General features: G+C 32.7%; 1 pseudogene; it reads left to right on the plus strand.

The window, feature by feature from the left end:
• The first annotated feature begins 4,493 nt into the window (after positions 1–4,493).
• LOC131502091 (cytochrome c oxidase subunit 8A, mitochondrial-like) lies at positions 4,494–4,953 on the plus strand (annotated as a pseudogene).
• Positions 4,954–11,890: the final 6,937 nt, after the last annotated feature.

Here is an 11,890-nt window from a genome sequence, read left to right on the forward strand (position 1 = left end):
TGTGTGTGTGTGTATCACAGCTTTTTAATCTATTCAGCTGTAAGTGGAAAGGTCGTTTGCATATCTTGGCTAGTAAATAATGCTGCTAATAACATGCAAGTACAGAAAAATTTTTGAATTTGTGTTTTCATTTCCTTTGGATATAGTCCCAGAAGAGGAATTGCTGGGTCACCTGCTAATTTTATACTCTATATTCTGAGGATCATTCATAACATTTTTCATAGTAGCTGTTACAGTTTACAAACCTGCCAACAGTGCAGAAGGGTTCTACTTTTTTGTCACATCCTCACCAGCATTGGTTATCTCTTGTCTTTTTAATAATGGCTATTTAACAGGTGTGATGTGATATCTTATCGTGATTGGATTTGGATTTCCCTAATGACTACTGATTTGAGCATATTTTCATGTACCTGTTGGCCTTTCATATACATTCTCTACAGAAATGTCTATATAGGACATCTGTTGTTTTTTAATTAAATTACTTGTCTTTTTGTTTTTATTTGTTATTGAGATGTGTGAGTTTTTTTTATGTAATTTGGACATTAACACATTATCAGATATATGGTTTGCAAATGTTTTTCCCATTACATACATTATCTTTTCACCTTGTTGATTGTTTTTTTTTTTTTTTGCTGTGAAGAAGCTTTTCAAGTTGATATATTCTCAGTTGTTTATTTTTTATTTTATGGCTTGTGTTTTAAGTTATATTTAAAAATCGTTGTGAAGACCCAGGTCATGGAGCTTTATTCCTTTGATTTTTTCCCCCCAGGAGTTTCATGATTTTGTGTCTTACATTTAAGTTTTAAGCCATTTTGACTTAAATTTGTGAGTGACATAAGACAGAGGTCATTTCATTTGGGGTAGTTTCATCTTTTTCTCATTTAAAATCAAATATCCAATTTTCCCACCACCATTTATGGAAGGGACTGAATTTTTTCATTGAGTACTCTTAGCTCTATTGTAAATATTAGTTGACAATATATTCTTGGGTTTATTTCTGAGCTCTCAATTCTGTTCCATTGGTCTATGTGTCTGGTTTTATTCTAGTAACATACTGTTTTGATGGCCATAATTTATAGTAGAGATTAAAACCAGGGAGTATGATGCCCCCCACTTCATCTTCTTTCTCAGACTTCCTTGGTATATTCAGTGTTTTCTATAGTTCCATATAAATTAAAAAAAAAAAATTTTGTATTTCTGTAAAAGATGCTATTGGAATCTTGATAGGGATTGCATCAAATCTATAATTATATTTTATTACTATAGGCATTTTAAGAATATTAGCTCCTTCAATCCATGAACAGAGGATAACTTTCCATGTGTTTGTATCATCATTAATTTCTTTCATCAATGCCTTTTGATTTTCAGAGTAGAGATCTTTCACCTCCTAGGTTAAGTTCATTCTTAATTGTTTTATTATTTTTGATGCTACTATAAATGGAATTGTTTTCTTTATTTCTTTTTTTATATAATTTGTTGTTAGTGTATAGAAATGCTACTGATATTTGTATGTTAATTTTGTATACTGCAAATTTACTGAATTTGTTGATAGGATCTCAGTTTCTTTGTTTAGTTTTTAGAATTATGTATATATATATATATACATATATATGTATATATATATGTATATATATATATGTATACATACATACATATACATACACACACACACACACACACACACACAATCATGTAATCAGGAAAGAAAGACAATTTTGCTTTTTCTTTTCCAATTCTGATTTCTTTCATTACCTTTTCTCATCTGAGTGTTGTAGCAAGGATTTTCAATACTATGTTGAATAAGAAAGGTGAGAGTGGAAACGCTTGTCTTATTCTTAATCTAAAAGGGAAACCTTTTAAAGTTTCACAAGTAAATATGATATAAGCTATGGTCTCACTATATGTGACAGTTATTGTATTGACATATTTTATACCTAACTTATCAAGAATTTTATTTTATTTTTTTATTTATCAAGAATTTTAACATTAATGTAAGTCAAACTTTGCCAATTGTTTTTTCTGCATGAAGATGATAATATGCTATTTACTCTCATCTTATTAATGTGACATGCCACATTGATTTATTTCCATGTATTGAACCATCCTTGCATCTCAGATGTAAATCTCACTTGATAATGGTGAATGATCCTTTTAATGTACTGTTGAATTTGTTTTTTTAGTATTTTATTATAATTTTTGCATCTAGGGGTGCCTGTGTAACACAAACGGTTAATCATCCAACTCTTGATTTCAGCTCAGGTCATGATCTCATTGTTTGTGAGTTTGAGCTCTGCATCATTCTTCATGCTTATGGTGCAGAGCCTGCTTGGGAATCTCTCTTTCTCCTTCTCCTTCTGCCCCCCCAACAAATAAATAAGCTTTAAAAACATTTGCATCTATATTTTTCAGAGATTTTAGTGTGTAGTTTTCTTCACTGGTAGTTTTGTTTTCTGGCTTTGGTATCAGAGTGATGCTGGCTTCATAAAATGAAGTTTGGAGTATTTCCTTCTCTTTAATTTGGGGAAAGAGCTTGAGAAAGATTGGCCTCGATGCTTTAAATGTTTGTTAAAACTCACCAATGAAACCCGCTTGTACTGGAATTTTCTTTAGGGGGAAAATTTTGGTTACTAATTCAATGTCATTACTAGTTTTGCTAGATTTTTAACTTTTAAACATTATTCTACTATTTTGCTGATGTTAAGATATTTTATAATAAAACTAGTCAATATTTTTCTGTAAAAATGTCATTGATAGTAATTGGTGTATTTATATTTTCTGTATCTTCCTGATTCAGTCTTGGTAGTTTGTATGTTTCTAAGAAATTTTCTTAGAAACAAATTTTCTTAGAAACAAAAATTCTTAGAAATTTCTTCTAAATTGTTCAGTTTCTTGGTGTACAGTTATTCATAGTAGCCTCTTATGATTCTTTGTATTTCTGTGGTATCAGTTGTAATGTCTCTTTTTCATTTCTAATTTTATTAATTTGGTACTCTTCTTTTTTTCTTGGTTTATCTAAATAAAGCTTTCTGAATTTTGTTTGTTTTTTCAAAGAACCAACTCTTAGTTTAGTATTTTCTATTTCCTGTTCTCTATTTCATTTATGTCTGCTCAAACCTTTATATAGTCTTCTTTCTGTTAGCTTTGAGCTCCATTTATTTTTTTCTTTCTAGTCCCTCAAGGTGTAGAATTAAATTATTTGTGATTTTTCTTGCTTCTTAAAGTAGGTTTTTATTACTATTAACATCCTTCTTTGTAATTCTTTTGGTGTATGCCACATGTTTTGGTATATTGTGTTTTCATTTTCATTTGTCTAAAGATACTTTTTTATTTTATAGTCAGAGAAGATACTTGATAAAATTTCAATCTTCTTGAAATTGTTTAGACTTGGACTAACATACAGTTTATCCTAGAAAACGTTCCCTGTGCATGTGGGAAGAATGTGCCTTCTGCTCTTGATGAACAAAATGTTCTGTATATGTCTGCTAGGTTCATATGGCATACAGCATTGTTCAAATCTGCTGTTTCCTTATTGATTATCTGTCTGAATTACCTATCCATTGTTGAGAGTGGGGTATTAAAGTCCCCAACTATTATTTAATTATTTATGTCTCCTTTTAACTCTGTTATTTTTTGCTTTATGTCTTTAAATGCTCCTATGTTGGGCACATACATATTTATAATTACTATATATGTATGTGCTATATACATATAATTACTATATATAGCTACTTTTGTGTTACCATTTGCTTGAATTTTTTTCATCTCTTCACTGTCAGTCTACGTATGTTTTTAAGGCTAAAGTGATTAGCTTGTAGGCAGCATACCACTGAATTTCGTTTTTCTACCCATTCAAACATTCTGTCTTTTGGTTGGAGAATTTAATTTATTTTCATTTGAAGTAATTATTATCTGTTAATGCTTATTGTCATTTGTGATTTGCTTTCTGTTTTTTTCATATATCCATTGTTCTTTGTTTCTCATCCTGCTGTCTTTTGTGTGTGTGTTTTGATGTCTTATGGTACCAATACACTTTGACTTCTCTATCATGCTATTTTGTGTAATTACTACAAATTGTCTTGTAGTACAATTTGTCTTATCATGAAGCTTATATAAAGCATTTTAATATCACAACATCATTTTTTAACTTAATAACAACTTAACTTCAATAGAATTCTTAAGTTTTATACTTTTATTTTTGCTCCTCCTCACATTTAAGATTATTGGTGTTATAATTCATGTAATTTTATATTGTATAACTAATAACAGATTATTGTATTTATGACTATTTTTACCACATTTGTTTTTTAACTTTGAAATTACAAAGTTGTAAATGCATTATGTACCACTATTACCATATTATAGAAACAAAATTTGACTATATTTTTGTCATTACCAGGGAGTCATACACTGCCTTCATTTGTTTTTATGCAGATGCAAAATAAGTACATTTTAAAATGTTTTACATCGACTATCTGCAGTTATTCCATGAGGTCATGTCCATGCTGACACCACTGCTGCTGAGTGTCCTGACAGGATTTATCCAGCAGCTCCCAATGCTGGGTGCCCAGATCCATTCCATGCTGCCACAGGAAGAGCTTGGGACCATGATTTATAGCCATTGGGCTCACCTCCCTGCTTTCTTTTTCTTTTTTTTTTTTAATTTTGTTTAACATTTATTAGTTTTTGAGACAGAGAGAGACAGAGCATGAATGGGGGAGGGTCACAGAGAGAGGGAGACACAGAATCTGAAAGCAGGCTCCAGGCTCTGAGCGGTCAGCACAGAGCCCGACGTGGGGCTCGAACTCACAGACCGCGAGATCATGACCTGAGCCGAAGTCGGACGCTTAACCGACCGAGCCACCCAGGCGCCCCTCACCTCCCGGATTTGTATGTTTCCTCTTACCATTGGGCTGGGTACTGTCACATCTAGAGAACTACAAGAAGTGGATGTGAAGGGGTTTGTCCTGTCCCTTACCCTGTGACTTGACCACCCCCAGCCTGTCTTGATCATGTCTGCTGCATTCTTGACCAGCTTTCCCTGGATCATATCCTTCAATTACAGTGACCTCCTCTGCAATCATGACCTCTCAGTTTATCCGTGGTGACATCCTGGGACCACATATATTGGTCTATAAGGTTCTGCTCAGTAGGGTCCTCCTTGTAAAAATAAGTCTACTTAAACCTTAAAAATTTCTTTAAAAATGTTCTGCATCAGTAACCATAAAAGAATCCCAATTAAAATCACAATGCCATATTACTATACACCTTTCAAATTGGATAAATAAAAAAATGTGGCAATATCAAATATTTTCATGGTTGTTGAGAAATAGTACCATTCATAGAATGCTGGTGAGAAGGTAAAATGATACATTTTATTTTGAATCCACCACTTTGGAAACCAGTTGAGAAGTTTCTATTAAAACTAAGCATAAAAATCTCAAATTAGGCAGCAACTGTACTCTTTCACATTTATCCCATAGAAATGAACAGATTCACACAAAAATCTGCACATGAATGTAAATGAGCAAAAGAGAGGATCTCTCTGTATTATTGATTACAGCGGCATGTTAATCTGCAATGATCATAAATTAAAAGATTTTTAAAAATTATGCCAGCAATATAAAATATATTTGTTCATTCCCTTTTAGCATAAACTTCTATTGGAGAATCCCTGTTTAATTTAAGATTGTATATTCTTTGATGGCTGGCATTTAGCCTTAGACTTTTTTTTTAATTAACCGTAGTAACTATAGCCATACTAGTCGTTGCTTGTTTAGTAGTTATTGGTGTATATAGCACAATAGAGTATTCATTAACATTAAATAATTAATTTGACATTGAATGCTAACTCTGTGTCACATATTGCAGTTGCTTACATAGATATCACGATCCTTGCATCTCTTGACATCACAATCTAGTAGGCAAGACAGTATTGCAAACAGATAAATAAACAATGTCATAGGTTTTAATGGATACACACAGAGGCTACTGAGAGAGCCCTATCAGGAGAGAAAAGTGTAATGAGATTTAGAGAAATCATGATAGATTAGAAAGATAAAGTTGAATATTGTAAATTCTCCAGGTGAAGAAAAAGGTGAAGTGATCGCTGATGGGAGAAATAATATTGGTATATGAAAATATTATGAAAAAAGTTTGCTGCAGGATTTTAGAAGTAATATAGAAAGAAGTAATATAGAAATATGGTATAGCTAGAGTGTAAATGTCAGAAACAACAACAACAACAGCAACACTATTATAAACAGAGAAGCTAAGCATGGATCATATAGTGAAAGGTCTTGTATCCTGGGATAAAGCCGCCCAAGAATTGTGGGAAGACATAAACTAGGGTAAAAACAAACAAACAAAAAAGATGTTCCTATTTGGCCAGCGACTATTCTGATTTTAGCACAGACAATCCCATATCCTGGGAAGCCCCTAGTCACAGACAAGCTGGGTAGGTCATTGCCCACTAGTATGTTTCCTGAATTGTATTTAGAAAGATAACTCACTATAGCCTTAAGTTAAGCCACAGTGTGGAAGAATGAAAAAGGGGATGGAGGCAGGAAATTCAGTTGGGAGAAAATTACAATTTCAATGTAAGATTTCTTCCTTATTATTAGTAATTTTTAATGGTTCTCTGCCACACAGATCAAAGTACTGGGGCCTTACAAACAACTCAATAATACAATTTTAAAATAAGTAATTCTAGTGTTAGAATCATGTGTAACATTGTTGATGAGAAGTCAATACTTTATTTCTTTCATTTCAGCCTTCCTGAAAAGCATACTAATAGAAGGCTGACCATTGCATGTCTAAAAGTTGAGTAAACTGTACCATGTATATCTGGGCAATCTTCATGTGAAGCATATTTAATTAACATAGGAAGGTACTTTATAGATAGAGTGCTCTTACGTGCAAAGTTTTCACATGGAAAAGATTATGCCATGATTTTTTACTTTCAGATGGAGTAGTCAGTTTTTAACCCAAATCAGAATTATGTGTAAATTATTATAAAAATAAATTCAATGAAATTTAAAGTCAGAAAAAAATTAAGGCATATTTGGCTATAATTATGGATGTGCTGAAACTTTAATCTCTAAGTAGTTCAAAAGCTTAGCAGAGATGCAAAGAAGAAAAATAATGTTCAAAAGCTTCGTTCAAAGATGTAGATTTTATAGAGTCTATGGAGAGTGAAGCACAGCATACCCATTTCACAAGAACTGAAAGAGTCTCTCATATGGCACATATATTTTAGTAATATTGAAAACTATAATGTAAATTATGCCAATACTTTTTAAAAATCCCACGTTTTAGACAGATAGAAAATTAAAATAAACTTTACCTTCATTATAGTCCCACACCCTTGAGGAAATTACAATAACCTTTATAAATTTTACTAGGCTGCTACAAACACACCTATGTATATACTTATATTTGCACAAATGGAATCATATTATACATATTTTTCAAAAGAACCTTTCTTTTATCCTTCTAGTTAAAGTTGAAACCTCATATGACATTTGTTAGTTCTGCATTAAGTTTCATAGACTGAATATTTAGAAAGCTAGACTGTGAATAGACAGGGTCACCAAATCAGTTGTTTTTCAGTGGAAATTACTGTTTTCCTTTTTCTCAACTTACTGTTTGATCCCTAGGCAGTCAAATGAACAGCTGTGCAATCAATCTACATTACTTAAAAAGACTGTCAAAAATATTATTTCGACTCTTTTTTGATCTTTTTTTAATACATAGAAAAGACCACAATCAAAGCATTCATTCATTAATCAAATATTTATTAAGTATATACCATGTGTCGGGCACTTAGATGTGAAGAAAAACATGACAATCACTTTTATAATATACTACATAAATAATTATTATCACCATTATTTTTATTGTTACCTCTAAAAGTTTGTCAGCTTACATTTCCATCCTAAACAATGAAATTTACTTTTTAACTTGGGAATTCACTTTAAATATGTAATTCTCGTAATCTTATACTTCCTCAAGAAGTAATATATTTTTCATATAATATCAACTACCCTCCAGAGTTTTTATTATTAAATAAAATACATAGTTTATTTAGATTTCCTTAATTCTCACCTAATGTCCATTTTCAGTTTTAAGTCCCATCCAAGTTATCATTTAGTTGATATATCTCTTTATGTTGCTCTCATGTATCATGATGTGTTATTTTATTAATATTTTAAGGTTTATCATTTTATTATTATTTTTTATTTTTTTCTATTTATTATTTATTATTTTATTTGTTAATTTACATCCAAGTTAGTTAGTATATACTGCAACAATGATTTCAAGAGTAGATTCCTTAATGACTCTTACCCATTTAGCCCATCCCCCGTCTCAAAACCCCTCCAGCAACCCTCTATTTGTTCTCCATATTTAAGAGTCTCTTGTCTTTTGACCCTCTCTCTGTTTTTATATTATTTTTTCCCTTCCTTTATGTTCATTTGTTTTGTATCTTAAATTCCTCGCATGGGTGAAGTCATACAATATTTGTCTTTCTCTGACTAATTTTGCTCAGCATAATACCATGTAGCTCCATGTAGTTGCAAATGGCAAGGTTTCATTCTTTTTGATTGCTGAGTAATACTTCATTGTATATATATACCACATCTTCTTTATCCATTCATCCATCAATGGACATGTGGACTCTTTCCATACATTGGCTACTGTTGATAGTGCTGCTATAAATATTGGGGTGCATGTGCCCCTTCGAAACAACATACCTGTATCCCTTAGATAAATACCTAGTAGTGCAATTGCTTGGTGGTAGGGTAGTTCTATTTTCAGTTTTTTGAGGAACCTCCATACTGTATTCCAGAGTGGCTGCACCAGTTTTCATTCCCACCAACAATGCAAAAGAGATCCTCTTTCTCCGCATCCTCACCAATATCGGTTGTTGCCTGTGTTGTTAATGTTAGCCATTCTAACAAGTGTGAGGTGGTACCTCATTGTGGTTTTCACTTGTATTTCCCTGATAATGAGTGATGTTGAGCATTTTTTCATGGGTCACTTGGCCATCTGGCTATCTTCTTTGGAGAAGTGTCTATTCATGTCTTCTGCCCATTTCTTCACTGGATTGTTTGTTTTTTGGGTGTTGAGTTTGATAAGGTCTTTATAGATTTTGGATACTAGCCCTTTATCTGATATGTCATTTGCAAATATATTCTCCCATTCTCCCGGAATGGGAGAAACTATTTTAGTTTTGCTGATTATTTCCTTTGCTGCACAGAAGCTTTTTATGCTGATGAGGTCCCAGTAGTTCATTTTTGCTTTTATTTCCTTTGCCTCCAGAGACATGTTGAGTAAGAAGTTGCGGGTCAGGTCAAAGAGGTTTTTGCCTGCTTTCTTCTCGAGGATTTTGATGGCTTCCTGTCTTATGTTTAGGTCTTTCGTCCATTTTGAGTTTATTTTTGTGTATGGTGTAGGAAAATGGTCCAGGTTCATTCTTCTGCATGTCGCTGTCCAGTATTCCCAGCACCACTTGCTGAAGAGACTGTCTTTATTCCATTGGATATTCTTTCCTGCTTTGTCAAAGATTAGTTGGCCACATATTTATGGGTGTATTTTTGAGTTCTCTATTCTGTTCCATTTATCTGAGGGTCTGTTTTTGTGACAGTACCATACTGTCTTCATGATTATAGCTTTGTAATACAGCTTGAAGTCCGGGATTGTGATACCTCCAGCTTCAGTTTTCTTTTTCAAGATTGCTTTTGCTACTCAAGGTCTTTCCTGGTTCCATGCAAATTTTAGGATTATTTGTTCTAGCTCTGTGATGAATTCTGGTGTTATTTTGATAGGGATTACATTGAATATGTAGATCGCTTTGGGTAGTATTGACAAAGTTGCAGGATATAATATCAATGCACAAGAATTAGTTGCATTCCTATACACCAATAATGAAGCAACAGAAAGAGAAATCAATCCATTTACAATTGCACCAAAAAACATAAAATACCTAGGAATAAATCTAACAGAAGAGGTGAAAATCTATGCATTGAAAACTATAGAAAGCTTATGAAAGAAATTGAAGAAGACACAAAAAATGGAAAAATAACGTTTATTCATTTTAGAGAGACAGCACACAAATGGGGGAATGGCAGAGGGAGAGGGATACACAGAATCCAAAGCAGGCTCCAGGCTTTGAGTTGTCAGCACAGAGCCTGACAGCAGGGCTTGAACCCACAAACCAAGAGATCATGACCTGAGCTGAAGTCGGACACTTAACCGACTGAGCTACCCGGAAGCCCCATCTATCATGATGTTTAAAAAGTAATTTAACAGAAAATTCACATAAAATACACTTATCTGTTTAAAAAAGTTTATTAGCATTTTTTTCAAATTTGAGCATAGATGACACACAATAATATATTGGTATCAGTTATACAAACTGATTCAACAATTCTGTATGTTACATTATGCTCAACACAAGTGTAGGTACCATCTGTAACTATGTGATGTTATTATAATGCCATTGTCTATATTCCTTTTGCTATACCCTTAATTCCTTGACTTATTTATTCCATAAATGGAAGCCTGTAGCTCCCCCTCTCCTTTACCCATTTTGCTTCTATACTCTCACCTGTGGAAATCATCAGTTTGTTCTCTATACTTATAGGTCTGATTCTGCTTTTCAATAGGTTTATTCATTGTTTTGTTGTTTAGATTCCACATATGATGGAAAGTTTAGATTCTACATATGACAGAAATTACATGGTATTTATCTTTTTTTCTGTATGACATATTTGGCTTAGCACAATGCCTGCTAGGTCCATTCATGTTGGCACAAATGGCTAGATTACATTATTTTTTTGTGGCTCAGTAATATTCGATTTTACATCTATCATCTATCTATCTATCTATCATCTATCTTCTTTTTTTCATTCATTTATTAATGGACACTTGGACTGCTTTCATATCTTAACTATTATAAATAATGCTGCATAGGGGCACATATATCTTTCCAAATTAGTGTTTTCATTTTCTTTGTGTAAATACCCAGCAGTAGAATTACTGGATCATATGGTATTTTTATTTTTCATTTCTTAGGAATGTCCATAATATTTTTCACAGTGGCTATACAAATTTACAATCCCAGCAACAGTGCATGAAAGTTTCTTTTTTACCACGTCCTTGCCAACACTCATTCCTGATCTTTTTTATGGTAGCCATTCTGCCAGGTATGAGATGATATCTCACTGTGGTTTAGATTTGCACTTCCCTGATGATTAGTGACACTGAGCATCTTTTTATGTGTCTTTTGTCCATCTGTATGGCCAAAAGTATCTATTCGGGTCTTCTGACAATTTTTAATTGGGTTATTTTTTTTTCGTGTGTGTTTTGAGTGGTATAAGTTCCTTACATATTTTAGATATTAACTCCTTATTGGATATATCATTTGCAAACATCTTCTCCCATTCAGTAGGTTGCCTTTTGTTTTGTTGAAGGCATTCTTTTCTGTGCAGAAGATTTTTATTTGGATGTAGTCTCAATAGTTTATTATTCTTTATTTGAGTACAGTTGACATATGGTGTTACATTAGTTTCAGGTGTCTGGCGTAGTGATTTGCCAAGTGTTTAAACTATGCTATGTACACTACAAGTTTGCTTTTGTTCCTCGCCTTAGGAGATATATATAGAAAGCCAACCACAAGCCAATGTCAGAGAAATTACTGACCATTTGTCTTCTAAGGGTTTTATGTTTTCAGGTCTCACATTTTGAGTACATTTTTGTGTTTGATATAAGAATGTGGTCCAGTTTCATCCTTTCACATGTAGCTATGCCACATTCTTGTATAAATACAACTTCTATTTAGTTTCAAAATATTTTCATCATTTTGACTCCTTACTAAGTAGTTTCTCTGTAT

Source organism: Neofelis nebulosa, chromosome X (genome assembly GCF_028018385.1).
Source record: "Neofelis nebulosa isolate mNeoNeb1 chromosome X, mNeoNeb1.pri, whole genome shotgun sequence".
Classification (NCBI taxonomy): Eukaryota; Metazoa; Chordata; class Mammalia; order Carnivora; family Felidae; genus Neofelis; species Neofelis nebulosa.